Below are 17168 nucleotides of genomic sequence, written 5' to 3'. Positions count from 1 at the left end.
CCGTGCCCGCAGCCTCGTTTCCCAGAGCTAATCAGGGGAAACGGAACTAGTCCAGGCGGCAGGGCGAGTTTACAACAACTGACAGTAACTATAACATACGCCAGTTTGTATTAAGATGTTATTGCACCTTTCCAGTTCTAATCACCAATTATGACTCTATTACTCCTACTTGGCAGTTCATCTGCTCCTGCCTCTGCTCAGGGCGACTTGGAGACGGACCTCTGATCTCCCAGTTCCACTTCAGTGAGCGCTCAGCACGGCGGCTGTCATCTGCAGACACTGAAGAGGTAAGGCATCGCCTCTGCTGAGATAACTGTACCTGACCTTACAACAATTTACTAAGGAAATACCTGCTTAATAGCAGTGTGAGTACACTTTCCTTTACGCTCGCCCCGGCACTGCAAATTAGCGACAACAGGATAAATCTATGGCCAGCTCACTAGACACTTCATTAAATCACTGTTCTCTTGCCTTGTAGCGCACTAATAGAATCACAGCCCTCGTTAGCTACTGAATAAAAGATCAATCACACACTTTGAAAGCTCTTGCTACCAGCTTCCAGAGGAAACAAGGCAAAAAAAAAAAAAAAAAGGAGAGTGAGCAAGAGAGAGAGATATTTAGGATCATCGCTGAGATTCTGAATGGCCTCGCTGCAAGTTGCTTAAATTACCTTTTCCACAACTGGCTCCAACTGCAATACTCAGAGGAACTTGTTAAGCCTGCTTTCAAGAGCGGGACTCTAATATATGACTGCTAGACCCTGGTCAGAAGTTCATAATGTGCATATGTAAAAAGGTACTAAATTGCCTGAGGGCTAAAACCAGAGGAGTTTAATTGTAGCAAAATGCGGAAAATGGTCTGTTGAGGGTCCTTCTATTGGGAGACTGCTGGCTTTGGCTGATTGAAGTACAGAACATAAAAGCCTTACAACAATATTTCCTTAAATGCTGGGGAAACTGCCAGCAGTTGGTATTGCATGAATGTTGTGGTTAAAGAAAAACATTTTCCTCCCCTAAAATAAATAGAGTATTAAGAACCGCTCCAGCCCATAATTCTAAAGCATGACGGAAAAAGGGAGGGCTTCACGATAATAAATAAGGTATAATTCACAGGGCATGTCCAATCTCTTCGCAGTGTATTTTTACGTGGGGCACATTGGAGGTATTCAGGCATGACCTGTAAGGGATTTTGGACTGAACGGCTCTGATTTTGAAAACAGCTTTGTGCTGAAATAACAGCTGCTCCGGGCTGCCTGGCCCGTCAGTGGGTTAGCCATACCCATGTGGGGATCCTTGCAAAGGGCCCTGTTGGGCTTGTCTTTATTTCTCCTTTCAGAAAATGAGATCTCGAGTCCCAACTACACACACATTTGGCTTGTCTGGATGGGTTTCTTAGGCCCAGAATTCTCTACCTTCCCCAAATACATTGCCACTTTTCTTCCCCCGCTTTCTGGCCTTTCTAATTAGTTCCTCATTTGAGTAAATGATAATGCAAGAGCAGTGGGTGGTGACTCAGATGCTAGGAGGGCCTGTGGTAAAATAGAGGACACCCAGGAGAAACCAGAATTTGGTAGGTGAGCTCTCTGATTTAAAAGAAGTATTTGTGAAAGTAAAAGTTTTCATGGATTGTGAAATAGGCACTCACGTCATTTTATCAGGTTTTTAAAAAATATATCAAACATGGAATTCTGCACATTTGTGGTAGCACCACACTCACATGAAGGCAACATAGTAACGATCAGCTAGTTTGAGGACCACCAGTGCTGTGCTGGACGCCCACTAGTGAAGTATGAAACTCAGGCTGTAGCATGGATTGCATCTGTGGCGAGAATTTGATAAATGAGATTAGCAACATCCACATCCTTACTGATATCTGGCATCAGCATTATTCTCCAAGGAAAACACTTCTACACTTGCAGTGAGATGCAAGTGAGGCTTCCTAATATAACAGAACAAATTAAAAACTCAACTCAAATAAAGCATCAGTTTAATAATTAATATTGACTTGCTCAAGGATCACTCCACCTTGTAGGTCCGATCTTTGCTAGGTCACCTGGATTGGTTCACAATATATAACAGTTCATATTTTAAAATGGGTCAAATCTACTCTTTGGTCTTCAAAGGCAGGGATGTAGCAGGTCACTGGACATGTCTGCCATATGCCATGGCAGTTTTCTCTCTTACAAATCGCAAATCTGAGTTATTCAGGCTGCGCTCTACAAAAGGAGCAAGCAGCTTCAGAACGGCTAGTCCAGATTGATCCCCGCCCTATGCTCTGTAAGGGCTGGAGAAATCTGTGCACTGGAAGCACTAGTATTTAAGGAGGAAAGGAGAGAGAAGGCCGTAGAAAGAATTCACTGAAAGATGGCTTATTAAATTGAAAACATGAAGGAAAATACAGAGCACAAACTGGCCCACTGCAATCAGGAATGTTAAATGGCAGTGTACTAATACGCTACAGTCCTTGACTCCTTCCAGGCCTCAGGTCACATGTCTCAAAGGGCAGGACTGGACCCAGCCTTACAAAGTGTCCCCATCCTACTCCTGACCACAGAGGTTCCCAAACAACGGAGGAACAGGCCAGCTCCTTTCGCAGTAATATTATGCTTGACTCACAACGCCAGTCCCACAAAACCATGCTTAGCCCTGGGATCAGTGACAGAGTCCCCAGCAGCCTTGACATGTATAGGAGCACACACTTACAGAAGCAGTAAGCTGCAATGGGGAGGGGACACACGTGTGAGTCAGATACTCAGCTCAGCCTCTTATTAGCTGTATGACTGAAGCAAGTCACTCAAGGCCTTGATTTCCTCATCTGTAAAGGGGGCATAATACTCAAAACTCAATAGGTCCTGTGGGAAGTAAAGTAAGTAAAACAACATATAAAAAATACCTGCCCTATTGCCTGGCACTCAACAAATGCTTCTTCTCTACCCTCCTTGAGTAGCACCCAAGTAACTCTGAAAATAATCCAAAGGACGCTCAAATGAGAACACTAGAGACAGGACCATCCTAAAACATAGTTGTGGTTTTCAATACGATTTCAATGAAAAGCCACGTGAACTCTCTGGGAATCAGAGTATTCCAAGAACGTCTTAATCTATCTGATATTGTCGCCCACACTTAAGAGTCAATTCAAATATGGGAACGAATGAGCCTTATTATAAGTTAATAGAGTGCATTTAGATGCATGTTTACAAGCTGATTACCCAGAACCTATTGAAAAACACGAAAATGATGTTTGTTACTCATTGCTTCCCTCCTAAGCCAGCTTCTTAAAGACATACAGAAGACTTCAAATGCTACCTTGAGAATAAATGGGTGGCTTTTACTTTCTAAGGTAACTAACTGACACCACACCTGTGTGACATGCATTTCCATTTCTACATTGTTGCAAGTAGATCCCACCCCCAACCCAGCTCCATAACTGAAAAGTAAGGATGAATTCTTATAAAAAGACACAATGAATGTGCTAAGTGATAGCAAAGAAGTTAAAGTCAAGGGAGCAAAGTGACATCCAGGAAAAGGATGGCATTCAACTTCATTCCTGCTGAAAACACTGTGGTTTAATACCACTCATAAAAGTGTATACTAAAAGATCCTAAAAATAGTAATAATAATAAACTAGCCCTGATTTTAAAACCATCAGCAAAATCCCCATCACCCACAGATAGAGCTGCTGTGTGGACCGGGTTTTACAGACACTAGAGAAACACAGCTTGCTGCAGGGTTACCTTCCTGGGAAGCGAGCAGCCTGACTTTATGAATATTCTGTGTCATCTCCATACTCGGGGGTCCCTGTGTTTACCTCTTGGCACATCGCAGGAGCCTGGAGTCCTGCAAGCCAGTGGTTTCCAGCTGAGTGAGTAAAGGCAGCAAACACACTTGATTAATTCAGAGAGAGAAGAGAGAGCCAAAGTGTCTGTTTAGTCCTCTTCTGAGAGAAAATTACTTTGGATTTACATAAAGAGAAACAATTAGGTATTTCTCTGTCTCTCAAAATATTCTTTAAACTTTGCTTTCTTGAATTTTCCTAACTGTGTATGTCAATAAAAATACGTATACAAGGCAAGCAGATGTCTCCTATGATGGCAAATCTACCTGTGACATTCCAAGCTCTATCACCCACACACACCCCCATAGAGCTTCAGAACCCACCCTGGTTAGAAGCTCAGGAGCTGTGGCTCTTTGTCCTGGATAAACAGAAATTACTGAAACCGAGAGGTAAAGAATCAAAATGAAATGGCTTCTAGAACTGAACAATGTCAATCTCTATAGGCAACAAAGAAGCATTCCAGTTACTACGCAGCTAGACTTTGGGATAATTAATTAATAAAAAAGGCAAAATGAGGGCAAGCTCATCAAAGACGGTTCTGAGATGTTCCGAAGTCAGTTTAGAGGAGCCTTGTCATGGAGCAATGGGTTAGGAGAAAGTCATTCATTATTCTATTACATACAGTTTCTTGGGATTTTAAAATTGTCTTGCAATTTTTCATTTGTAACATCAAGTAGGCCTTCTGGCTGAGTGAAAATGCAAATAAGTCACTGATATTATTTTTAAATACTTAACTGCATTTAAACTAGAAGATGATTTCCAAGAATATCCATTGGCGAGTATCAGCAGTCTGTAAAAATGGCACAGACAAGTGCAGAAAGTAAATTTTGCCCCATAAAAAGCCATTGATGCCTGATAGCTTCCAGTTAAACCATGCACCATAAATACTTGCATGCTCATATTTCAAAGAAAATGTGAAGAAAAGCAAAACTAAGTGAAATGGTAGATATCACACATGACCTCAATGGCTGGAGAAAAGGAAGAAGATGAAGAGGAAGAAGAGTAGGAAGTTGCTTCTCATGATGAAAGATGAAATCCTGGAACATCATGGCCCCTTCCCCTCAGGAGACACAGATTGCCAACTAACTGAAGTGTAACACAATGCTTAACTGCTAGACAGCTTCGAAATATCCAGTTATGCAAGAAATATGTATTCATTCAAAAGACTAGAGATGTCACGTCAGCTAAAACATGAAATAGGTGGAAGTCTCATAGTGCAGTGAAAACCGTCTTTCGGTGTGAACTTGAAACGGTCTCTTGACATTTCAGGGTTCAGTTTCTTAATCTCTAAACTAATGGGCTTATCCTAGATCATCTCTAAGCTTATGACAAACTGGCCGCCTGAGACCGCTAAGGGACGCCTCCATTCATCCTACTGCTTGGGAATCAGTTCGTCCAAAGTCATCTGCTGGCTCCATTTGGATACTGTAATCCATCAGTTGACTAATATCATCCCTCTAGGTTATAATTAACAGGAGTGACTGACCTGGGAAAACTTCAAGTAGTCATGTAAGTGAAGTAAATTAAATACTGAGGTGAGACAGGGAATGGAAATTGTTGGAAATTAAGGCTTTTTTCCTCGCTGGACCTCATAAGGATGTACTAATCATTCCATCACTTTATTTTTTCATATTCTACAAACTAATTCCACCCTGAGCCTACACACAGGTGAAACATAGCACCACCTATCAGTATCTGCCAGTATTCACGTGAGTTTATATATGTATTCCTGGGTATGTATACATATATAAATATAGCTAGACATATACATTTTTTAATGTCACAGTCCTTCTTTTATTAATTCTAAAATATTAGGTGGTTTACATTCTGTTTATTTTTCAAATGCTGAATAATATAATTTTAAATGACCATATATGCTATATTTGTAAGATAAAAAACTTTAAAAAAGTTTAAGTCAAACAATGCTATACCAATTAAACAAAATAACGAATTGATAGGTAATGGGAGAAGGTAAAACAAATACTGAAACAGAGTCTGTAGACCAAGTTTGACAAGATCAAGCAGGGCACCCTTCATCTCTGGGGGATTCCTCAGTTTCCTCATCTGGAAACAAGGGAATGTGACCTCCAGCATGGAGTCAAGAAGGTTCCTGAGTCCAGTGAAAGCTGCTAAGTTCACATTCCGTTTATATGTACCCTCTGTGATCCCATGAAAGTTATAAAAGCAGAGAGTCTTGTAAGAAGGGCTATTAAGATTTCCCAAAAGAAAGGTTAGTATGTGGGAGAAAAAAAAAAATGTGACTTCAAAAAAAAAAAAAACAGGTTTTATATTTTCATCCACTAATTTGGTGGAATTCACTCTCACTCACTCAGAACAAATGTGCAAGTCATGAAGCGACGTTTGTAGAGTGAAGCTCTGTACCCTAAGAAAGACCTGTAGTTAGTCATTACTTTGAAAGAACCAAGAGAACAAACAGCAAACCTGGACTGAATGAAAAAGCGTTTTGCCATTTTATTCAAAGTGGTGAAATGGCAAATTTATAGGAGAGCTTTTGCTACCCCTGGATAATCCTGCTTTGGAAGAGCCGTCATCTGAGATCTGAGGAAGGCCCTGGAAAGGCCTTTAATGATGACAACAGTAACAAAACAAACAAAAAGGGGCAGACAGACACACAGCCAGAGAGAACATTACCAGTCTGTCTGAACATATGCCACCTCCCCTAAGTGCACAGCAGATTACAATCGTAGGATGGGCACACATTGTATGACACTTCAGCGTCGAATAAACCATCCTTCCAGTGGCCTCGTTCAAGACAGTGCTTGCAGAAATGCTGCCAGCCCACATGGGGATGTGCATCTTCCCTGTTCACAATGCAAGTAGCTCTTTATAAGGATGATCAGTCAATGCTGTGTGCGCTAATTTGATAGTTCTGTCATCAGACGGCATTGCAAACTTCATTACATATTTTCAATCAGGTTAACATGGTTTGTTAATGTTGGTATTCACTAAAAGGCCACAGCTATTTAAATAATGAATAGGCATGATAATTTTTATACATATTATAGAAGTGACACGTGGATATTCTAAATATTCTCTTCTCAGAATCTATCTTACATCATTCATTCAGTGTCATCAACAAAAAGATATATTAAGATGTTTCTGAGATGCTACAGATTCACAATTCTAGTAATTACTTATAAAAATGAACAACATACCTATCTGAAGGAAAAATTCTTTAAATTATGTTAAAATATAGTCCCATATCACCTCTAACAGATATCCCTAAGGCAAGAATTTAATGCTCCTGCTTTAAAAAAGAAAAGACAGGATAATAATTTGCTATGCACTAAATAAAACTTAACTATCAGATATTTTCCTTTACTTGTTTGTTTGTTTATGCACGCATGTATATATGGACATGTCAACAAATTCACCCACAAATGAACGTATTCTTGCCCGTTTATCTCCCATATTCAGTTAACACATCAAAAGTTGTTTCTACTTCTACTTCTGCAATATCTGGAGCATCATTTCTCTTGCCTCCTGGCCCCCAAACTGTCTTTGTACAGGCCGACGAAATTTCTAAAAGGCCAACTCTTTCAGCCTCTCTACTGGTCTCTGTGCTAAAAATCTCTTCACTTTCCTGCTGCCACAAAAATGGCCTCTCTGAAGCCCAGACATAACTTGGAGCCAACAGAGGCCACGGGTAGTAGGGATTTAGAGCTTGGGCGCTTCACTCCACCCCACTGTCTTTTAGTTATATGGCCTGGAGCAGGTTATTTATTCCCGCCAAGCTACCTCCATAATAACAGGGAATACCACTCTCAAAGAATCAATGAGAGACATAGATAAGGTACACAGCACAGGTCCTGGCATATAGCAGCAGCTCAATAAATGTTAGATTTTTTTGTATCATCATCATCAATTTTAATATGAGATCATACGATCCTGCATCCTTAGCCAGGCCCCCAGTGGACTCGTTTGTCTTCACCTCCTGCGAGGCTCACCACAAATCCACGTGCATTACTTGAGCCTTTGCTATAACACTCATCCTATTTTGATTTAAAATTTGAAATTTTGTTCATCAAGATATTTTGGCATTAATTTTGATTTTCTGAAACATTGTATTAAAATCTTATTTATCTTGATTACTGAGTTTTTTAGCACCCCCTCTTAATTTTGTCCCTAATCCTAGCCCTACCATTGCTGCAAAGTCTACCTAAATTTTCTCCTTTTTTTGTCTCCATGTTCACCTCCCACAAATCCTTCAAGGCTCAGTAAAGATGTCAGTTCTGTTCCACAACTTCATCTAACTACGCTTGTATCTACCTCCAAGACAGAAAAGCATGTGCCCAGTGGTCCCTACCTCACCTCACTCTAGCATTTTGTATATCTCTGTCCCTTTTAACGCAAGTGCCCAAAGGCCAAGGATAATGACTTACTCACTTTTGCATTTTCTACCCGTTAAGTCAGCACCTGAGGCACTCAGTGAACGTTCATCAGATGGGAGCAGATCGGGCAGTTCTAGAGCAGCAATTTTCAAAGGATAGACCGTGATACACTGAGTGATGAAGCCAGTAGTGGGTGGTGAAACTGGATCACAATCAGCACTTCAGAAAATGAAATAGGACCAAGAAGAAAACAGCAGAGGACATTGTCCATAGTCAGAGTATTATTTCATAAAATTTTTGTTTCAGACATATATACACCCACACATATATATTCTACACACAGACACACGGACATGTATATGCATAAGTATATATGTATTAGGTTGTGACATAATTACTTTGGCAGTAATCAAAAAAAGTTCGAAAGACACTATTCTGAAGAAACAATAGGACATCTTGACCTGTCACATACTATTTGCCCTGCCACAACATAGAAAACGCCAAAGTTCCAAAGTCATCCAAGTCTTTGGAAGTTTGGGAAAGAATCAGATTAGCAATATGTACAGAGACCAATCCTGGGTGACTGAGAAATTCTAGAATATTGGAGTGGAATTGCTGAGGAATTTCTTAGGTACTAGCGAAGAAATAAGTATCAGTCTTTTATCAAATTGATAACATATATTTCTGGTTGAAATATTCATCATAAACATATATGGAAAAAAATCAGTCCTGGTAAAAAGGGTTTCAGTAAAAATAAAAATTTTTAAAAAGCTGCACCTTAACTATCTTTGTACTGTTTAAAAACTTGATCAAGTTATTTAACTGACAATGGAATTCACCCTATAGTAGACTCCCACACACAAAAAATTGATTAGTGTTGATATAGTTCTGATTAAAATGTTTTATTCATCAACGTAGAGTTAAAAAAAAAAAAGCCTCAAGATCAAAATAGCAGGTTGAAATAGCTGGTTTTATCTCCCCCTCCTCCTAAACGCATTTTCTAAGTATACATGCCTATTTGCATGATATAACAAACACATTTATTGAGTACTTACTGTATGCAAGCGTCCATGTGCGTTACCATCCCTAGCTCCTGTTGACTTTACAAAGCATCTTAAATTAATTGAATACTAAATAGATTAATTTTTCACAGATATATTTAAGATATAAATAGCTCATTGGAAAACAACAGTAGGCATAGCGGAAAGAGAACACTCATGAAACAGAAAGAAAAAGGCCAAAAAAGGAATAAATATATATTTATTAGGACCTTGAAAAATCGTGGTCACATGTATACACATATACAAACACATAGTATCTGATTAAAAGATTTACCAGCTGGGCAGCCGGTATACTGCTTGATAGCAATCAATAACTAGTATCATGTAAATATGAAGAAAAAAGTTGAAAGAAAGGTGAAAGCCTTCCAAAATTCTGAAGACAGGATGTTTTTATTAAAATATCCATTTTTCCAAAGGGTGTTGCATAGTCTTTCTTGTTGAGTGTAGACAACACAGAAATATATCTGAATGTACAGACCACGATAAAGTTGCTTTTGGTCTAGTGTTATTAAGGAATTCCATGGTATATGTCTGTACTTCAACCTAAATTTATTAATTCATATTTGACCTGCTTCCAAAAAGGAGATTTAAGGTGACCTTAAGAAAGAACAAGGTGAACAAAATGTATAAATCACTAAAAACCAGAGCAATTTGTTATGCTAACCATTAGGGTTAATACGGTTCAAAAAAGCACAAAATTGAAGTAGGAGCTCCAACAACACATTTTGTAATTATAATTTTAAAATGAAGCAGAAGGTACTGTGGTAGTTCCACAGAGGTTCTGCTTGGAGCTCAGAGTTAAAGGGCACTTCTTACATGTAGTGGCATGGTTTCACATGTTTTGGGGTCAAATGACAGACAATATCCTTGACAACAGCTTCCTGTACATCCTTAGTGATCAGTAAGATTTCAGAAAGTTTACATTTACTGGTAGGCTACACAGAACAGCAGCATTTCTTGAGTGTCTACTATAAGCCCCAGGGTTGAGTTATGCCTTAATCTTCCAACAATCCAAAGATGTGGGAACTAACTATGTCTTCCATTTTACAGAGAAAAGGAAAACTCGAGGCCCAGAGAGGTAGTGTGACTTGCCCACAATGACGGGATCACTAGAAGGAAGGGCTGGGATTTGGAGCCTGGTTTCTTCACTTCAAAGCCCAGACATGGCCTTTATGCCAGATCCCAATGCATTCTTCTTCAACAAAACAGATCAACATGCTCTTCTCAGCTCCTACCCACCTCATGCTGTTGGTAGTGGACTGTGGGAAATAAATGAGATGACACATGGAAGCTACTTAGAACAGGGCTTGCCTGGTACAGGTGAGTCTTAACAAATGTGAGCTGTGGCTTTTGCTCTTATTGGGTGACTTTGTCCCCTAGGCCTGCAGAACATATCATATACTTATTTGGGGAAAACTCATAGTGAATCTTCTATCCTGCATCAAATACATGTCAAGTCTTCACATCACAGACTAACACGGAGGAATGTCAATGGTCAGGTAGACTTGGCAAAGATAAGCTTAATTTTTAATTTTTAATTATCTTTAAATTTTGGCTTTGGATGAAAAAGGCTTGCACTCTGGGTTCAAATATGAACCCAACAGAGCCTTGAGCCTGGCAATGAGACAAAATGGCATTGGAAGATGTGAGATACACACTTAAGCCAAAGGGGAAAGCAGACCACAGCAGGGACCTTCCAGGTTCAGGAGAAAGGAATCCACTATGTTCCCCTACTTTTTATCCCCAAGAAATAGGCCATCTCATTCCTAATGGTTGGAACAGAGAGGACAAAAAGAGAAGAAATCTCTATTATTTTCATGATTGGGTATACGCCAGAATCTAATTCTTTTGAAATAAGTTGCATTTTTTTTTCCTTTTAAACATCTTCTTAATGCTTTCTTTATAGGAAATGTGCTCAGGGCTAACGTGGAGATTTCAGCCATGCTAATTTCATTTCTTGGTCTTTTATGGTTATCGAGGGTCAACAAAGAGACAACACAGAACACACACAAAAGCCAACAAGAGATGTTATGTTCTAAGACAGAAAAACAGACTTATTGCATTCACCTGCCTAGGAATATTAAAATATCAAAAAAATATTAAAGTTCCCAGATTTTCCAGGTTTTTTTTCTTTCAAAGAGTGAGAATACTAAGAAAACATTATGCAGGTTTCAGTAGTTGATATACGGTATTTTTTTTGGATCTAGCGAATACACTTTTTATAACTTTTCTGTGAAAGGAGGGACTTTCTAGCTCAGATTACTTGGACACTCTTACTGTTTCTTCTTCCCTTTTTTGAGCAGTCAGAAGAGATTTCTTTCAGTACTTCAAATAAATAAGATATCCAGCTGAATAAACACCATACATTCCCGTGGATTACTTTGGCTTCTTAGAGAATATTTCACTTTCTTTTTTCAAAATGTAAATGATTAAAGAGACCCCATCATATGAAACTCAGGGATGAAATGTTCCAAGTGGTGCAGATTCTACACAAGGCAGAACGTGGAGAGGCAAAAGCCCCCACAAGAGCTGGATATTTCACAGGCAAAATTAGAACTCCACTAAAGAAGATACCTTAGTTGTTATACATTTTAAGAGGAGTGGCTTTATAATATAAACACATTCAAAAATCACTCTGTACAATATTTTCTAAAAACAGCAAAGTAAAAGATTTTTTTTCTTTCTTAGATTCCTACTTAAAAAAGCAAACTCTAAAACAACAAGAAAAAATCCTAAAGACTATACATAGTCTGGAATAAGAATAATATTCTACATGGGCTTTGAAATGATCAGTGAGTCCTATCTAGCTTTATAGTTTAAAAAAAGTCCAGGTCTTTGGCCAATTTTTGAAACTCAGATCAAAACTCGGCAAATTTTCTTTAGAAAGAAAATTTGGGCCATCGACTAACACAGCTCCCTCTACTAAAGCAGCATGAAAACAAATACTTGACTTTTGGAAGCATAATCCACACGTTTCTTTATTCTTTTCACAAGCTTTCTTATTTAGAGGGCTAAATCTTACCTCTCATCATGAGGCAGAAACGCATAAATATATAAAAAACAAAATGGGTGCATCCGGTACCTCTCTCAGCCCAGAAAGAAGAAAGACAAGTATACAGAAAGGATGCAAATAGGAAAACAGCAAGGAAAGGACACACGTGTCAGTAACAACTGCTACGGCACAAGGCCAAGAAATACCCAGGCCTAGGAGGAAACCTGGCACCATTTACCCCACCAAGAAGCACTAAAAAACAAACAAAACTGAACTTGTAAAGTGGGATAGGCAGCCTCTAAGACGGCCCCTGTGCTTTCTGCCTTCCAGTATTCACCCCACTGTGAAATTCCCTCCCTGTGAATGTGGGTCAGACCCAGTGGCTTGCTTCAAACAAATAGAATGGGCAAAAGTAATGGGGTGTCACTTCTGTGGTTAAGTTACAAAGGACTGTGACTTTTGTCTTGCTGGTAGACTCGATTTCCTTCTTGGCTTATACACTTTGATAAAGCAAGCTGCCCTGTTGGAGAGAGGCCTATGTGGCAAGGACTGAGAGAGCAGCCTCCAGCTAAAAGCCAGAGAAAAAGTGAAGTCCTCAATCTACTGGGCCACAAGGAACCGAATCCTGCCAACAAGTGCATGGGCTCGGAAGTGGACCCTTCTCCAGTGGAGCCTGGACATGGCTACAGCCTGGCTGACACTGTGATTGCAGCCTGTGAGGTGACCCTAAAGCAGAAGGCGCTGTTAAGCCATGCCTGGGTTCCAGACCCACAGAAACTGTGAGATAAGGAGATGGGGTATCGTATTTATAAAGGGGCGCCGGCTGATGTAGGTGCTTGTGAGAAACAAATCCTGTATACTGGGTCAGCTTATGGCCCGATTCGACCCTGCATCCCTTCATTCTCCTTCAGCACCATTTTTGGCATTAAAATACCCATTCTTTTGTAAAATGGTGGTGACAGTTGATTGTGCTGGGTTTGTTTTCATCCAGAGTTTTCAGAATACAGAATGTGAACCTGCGTTAGTCTCCCTTTTGTATTTCCTTTTGAATTATATTATTCTGTAAAATCCAAAACCCATGGAACAACTAGCCTTGGTTAACTGACTTATTTTACAGATAAGAAAACTGAGGCCCAGAGAGGGTGAGTGACTGGCTCAGGGACACACAGTAGTTTGCTTATAGAAAACTCTAAAATGGCATTGAACGAGACAAGATATAAAGACGTAAAGCCAAGAGCATGAAGCTAAGCACTTAGCAGGTTTTCATGTAAATGAAAACGTGTCTTCAACTGATTTTCAAAGTATTCATTTATCTTAGTGTAATAAGAAGGGGGGAGGGTGTGGATTTCAGTTTCTGAACAATTCAGAACACTCGATTCAAGTCCTCTCGATTGCTGCTGGAAAAACAGTACCTTCCACCTCACAAGGAAAAATCCACGTGTCCAGTGAGTTATACAAAAATCAGTGTTCATAGAAGAAACATTTCAGAAACATCATCAGGGGGCAACACTCACTCCTGGCATCTGTTTAATCGTGCTGGCCTCGAGTATCTAAACGGCGCGGCGGCCAAAAATCACTGGAAAGAAGTATGAAATTGGAGAAAAGGGAACTGAAAGCAGGAGGATCAAAGAAGTCACCACCAACTTGAAAAAAGTAATAAAAGAGCTAGAAAGGGAGTTAAAAGAGGCAATGCATGACCAAAATGCCAACGGGCACACAGAAGAAAAGGGGACGAGGAAGATAAAACGGGGGGACTTTCAAATCTTGGTTAAATGTTCATTAAATAATTTGTCACACATATTAAAGCCCGATTGTCGCTTTTTCCCCTCCCGGTGCTCATTCGGGAACAAAGGCCTAACCAGAGCTATAAAGCAAGGCAGAGCAGACACAGCGATGAGGTGCCACGGCCTCACAAAGCCAGGCGTACTTTCCCTCTCTTTGTTTTTAACAAGAAAGGGCTGATCTTTCCTCAGTGCTAATGTGTACTGTTGTTGGTTTAAAACGCACAGCCAGGAGGGCTTCGGTTCTGCACTACGGAAGCCCGTCTAGTCCTGGTTACTATTCTGCATGTGGCCTCAGTGGTTGCTCAGGCTTGTAGACGGTGTTTACACTTAATGCTCACAGGGAGACTCAGACCTTCTGAGACAGACACAGAGCCATCATTAGGAGAAGGGAAATGTAGAAGCAATGGGAAGAGAAGCAACCCTTTCTTGTCTGACAAAACAAGGATGATGATGATAACAATAATAATAATCATAAATGTTTACTGATTATCTAGCATGCTCTGAATGCTATATATTCAGGATCTTTAATTCTCAACATAGGTCAATAATAAGAATACCGGCTAATGTTTATTGAGCATCTAGCACATTCTAGATACTATACATTCATGAGCCCCTTCAGTTCTCAACACGAGCCCATAAAGTAGGTATAACATCGCAGTTTTACACAAGAATCTTAATCAGGTTGTGAAATGTGCCCAAGGGTTAGTGTGGGATGGAGCTGGGGTTTGATCCGAGAGCTGCCCAGCTCAAAAGCTTATCCTGTCTTTCCCACGCCTTGCTGCTCTCTCCTTACATATTTTCCCTCCATACAAACACTTCTGGGTAGATCCTTTATGTGGCACTTGACCTGGGAGCCTGGGGCGGAGGGGGACCGGGTTCTGGTCCCACCTTCTAGGTGTGTGACTCTAGCCGCATCCTTTTCTTTATCACCACATCCTGAACTGCAGTCCCCTGGTCACCCCAGAGAGACTAATGATAAGGAATGTATTAATGACTGCCATTCATTAAGCACCTAATCGTCCTTCATTTATTCATTTACAAATATTTACTGAGCATTTACTTTATGGACCGGAGATACAGTAGCACGAAGGCAAAGACAGTGCTTTCAAGAGAGGAGGAGACAGACAGTAAATGCAAAACTACAGAAGTTACTTTTCTAAATTACATTCATGTTAAATGTTCTGAAGGAGAAGTTCCAGGGGCCCTCCGTTCACTCGCACAGCACATAGTTACGGAGCGCTCTCCTGCAGCAGACGGCATTATGTAATAAGCACTAAGCACATGATGGGGATTCTTGATCCAATGCTTCCTTAGGTATGATGTTTGGACTGAGTTTTGGGGGATGAGTAGAAGGTAACTAAGGGTGGAGGAAAAGGAGCGTTCTAGACTGAAGAACAGTATGCTTCAACACCCTACAGGAGAATGGGGCTGGAAGTGGCTTGAGGTAAAGTTGGTTGAGTAAAAGAGGACCAGATAAGGCCAGATGCCTTCCCTGTAATTCTCACTTGCCTTCAAAATGGCCCTATAAAATAGATAGCATTCCCATTTGACAGAAGAGAAAACCATGCGCACACCTATTCAATAGCACCTGCTCAAAAGCCATTATCCCATCCTTTTTCCTTTCCATCAGATCTTGCCCCCCACTCTAGAGACATAAAATGCCAGAAATGCACTTTCCTAGCCTCCCTTGCACCTAGAATATGGACAAGTAACTCAATCCTGGCCAGTGGGAGCTAAGGGGTGTCTGTTAGGGAGGACATTTCTGAAACAGAACATTCTCCACCTTGATAAAGGAAGGAGGCATGCAAGGAGGGACCCCATCCCTCCCAAGCTTCCTTCAGACCTTATCATGTAGGATGCAATGGTTGGTGCTGCTGCAGCCATTTTATAAGCATAAAGGAAAAGCCAAGACAATCACAAAGGAGTTGCCTATATAGTAGCTAAATGAAACCCTGGCTGCCTTGGGACTTCTGAATATATGAGAAAAACAAACCTCTCTTATTCCAACCACTTTTAACTGGGTGGTAATAACTCACAGCCCCAAACATCTAAACTAATGTAGAAAATGAGCCTCAAAGAGAATAAAAAGGGAGGAAATCTGAGTTTTGAATACAGGTCTAAAGATTCTAATTCCTTTGCTGTTTTCTTGCTCTACCATATCCCCTGGCCTCTGAATTGAGCAGACCCAGTAAACTGTAAAGTTCCAGATGAAGTGAGAGATCACTAATAAAAGCAATGCCAACGATAATCCGGAAAAGTAAGAAGAATGTTTGAGGCCGCGGGGGCATGATCTCGGCGAGAAGAGTCCAGCCAGTGGGTCCTTCTGTGGGGGTCTGAGGGATGCTCGAGTGTGGCTCAGTCATCGTAGGGTCCTTGGAGTCTGGTTTTCTAACATATCTGGACGGGCAAGAGCAAGTCAGCCAGAGAATTCAACTCTCGCTCAGGAGTCTCAAAATATTTAGATTAGTGAAATATAGGCTGAAATTTATACTCTGAAAATCATATTTCCTCTTCCCAACACAGAGAAAAAGACTCCTGCTTTCTAAATGTGCCAATAAAGACTCAAACAGGGGTCTTGTCCTTGATAGGATCTAGAGTGTAGTCAGCTGCAGGTATTCAAAGGGGCGGGGGAGAAGTATTTTTCTAAAATACTAATTTAAAGAACAAATCAACATCTATTATCTCCTTCATTATGCTTTAAATTGTACAACTATAAATCACCCTGCAGCGGGTTATTCAAGGGCAGAATTACCCAGCTTGGCTTTCCCAAAGGTTAGAAGAATGACATCTTGTGCTTTTTCTAGTTATAATTTATAACTTTGCAACAGAACCAGCGTTGCAGGCCCATCCATTAGCAGGGTAGCCGCACATCTGTTAAAACTCAGCACAATGGCTGGCTTTACACGGCCACAGGAAACGTAACCCAATCGTTTCAGAAGTTCTACAAACTCAAGCCATTTTTTAATGTAAAAGGATTTGAAAATGCAGTTCCCTAAAACATCTGCTAAGCTCTTGCTACCCTAACACATGATATTCTTTCTACTGTTACCTGCCAACACAAATATTTGGTTGCACAAAACACCCTGAGAGGCACGTGATGTGCTGGGCTTCAAATTTACATACCGATCCGCAAAGGGCTGGCTTG

At 40.4% G+C, this 17168-nt stretch overlaps 1 protein-coding gene across 10 annotated transcripts in view; it reads right to left on the bottom strand.

Annotated features, from left to right (window-relative positions):
* The window catches only part of WWOX (WW domain containing oxidoreductase), a 934161-nt gene that overhangs the window by 634870 nt on the left and 282123 nt on the right, over window positions 1-17168 (bottom strand). For 2 of the 10 annotated variants that reach the window (XR_011436924.1, XR_011436925.1), the window contains exon 9: window positions 8242-8405. The exons of the other annotated variants lie outside the window; for them this stretch is intronic. The gene's annotated coding sequence lies outside the window, so the exon portion shown is untranslated. The remainder of the gene's footprint in view (window positions 1-8241; window positions 8406-17168) is intronic. 10 annotated transcript variants of the gene reach the window in all.

Source organism: Equus caballus, chromosome 3 (genome assembly GCF_041296265.1).
Source record: "Equus caballus isolate H_3958 breed thoroughbred chromosome 3, TB-T2T, whole genome shotgun sequence".
In the NCBI taxonomy this organism is placed as follows: Eukaryota; Metazoa; Chordata; class Mammalia; order Perissodactyla; family Equidae; genus Equus; species Equus caballus.
The sequence above is the reverse complement of the archived record's forward strand: the minus strand, read 5'-3'. Positions and strand labels throughout refer to the sequence as shown.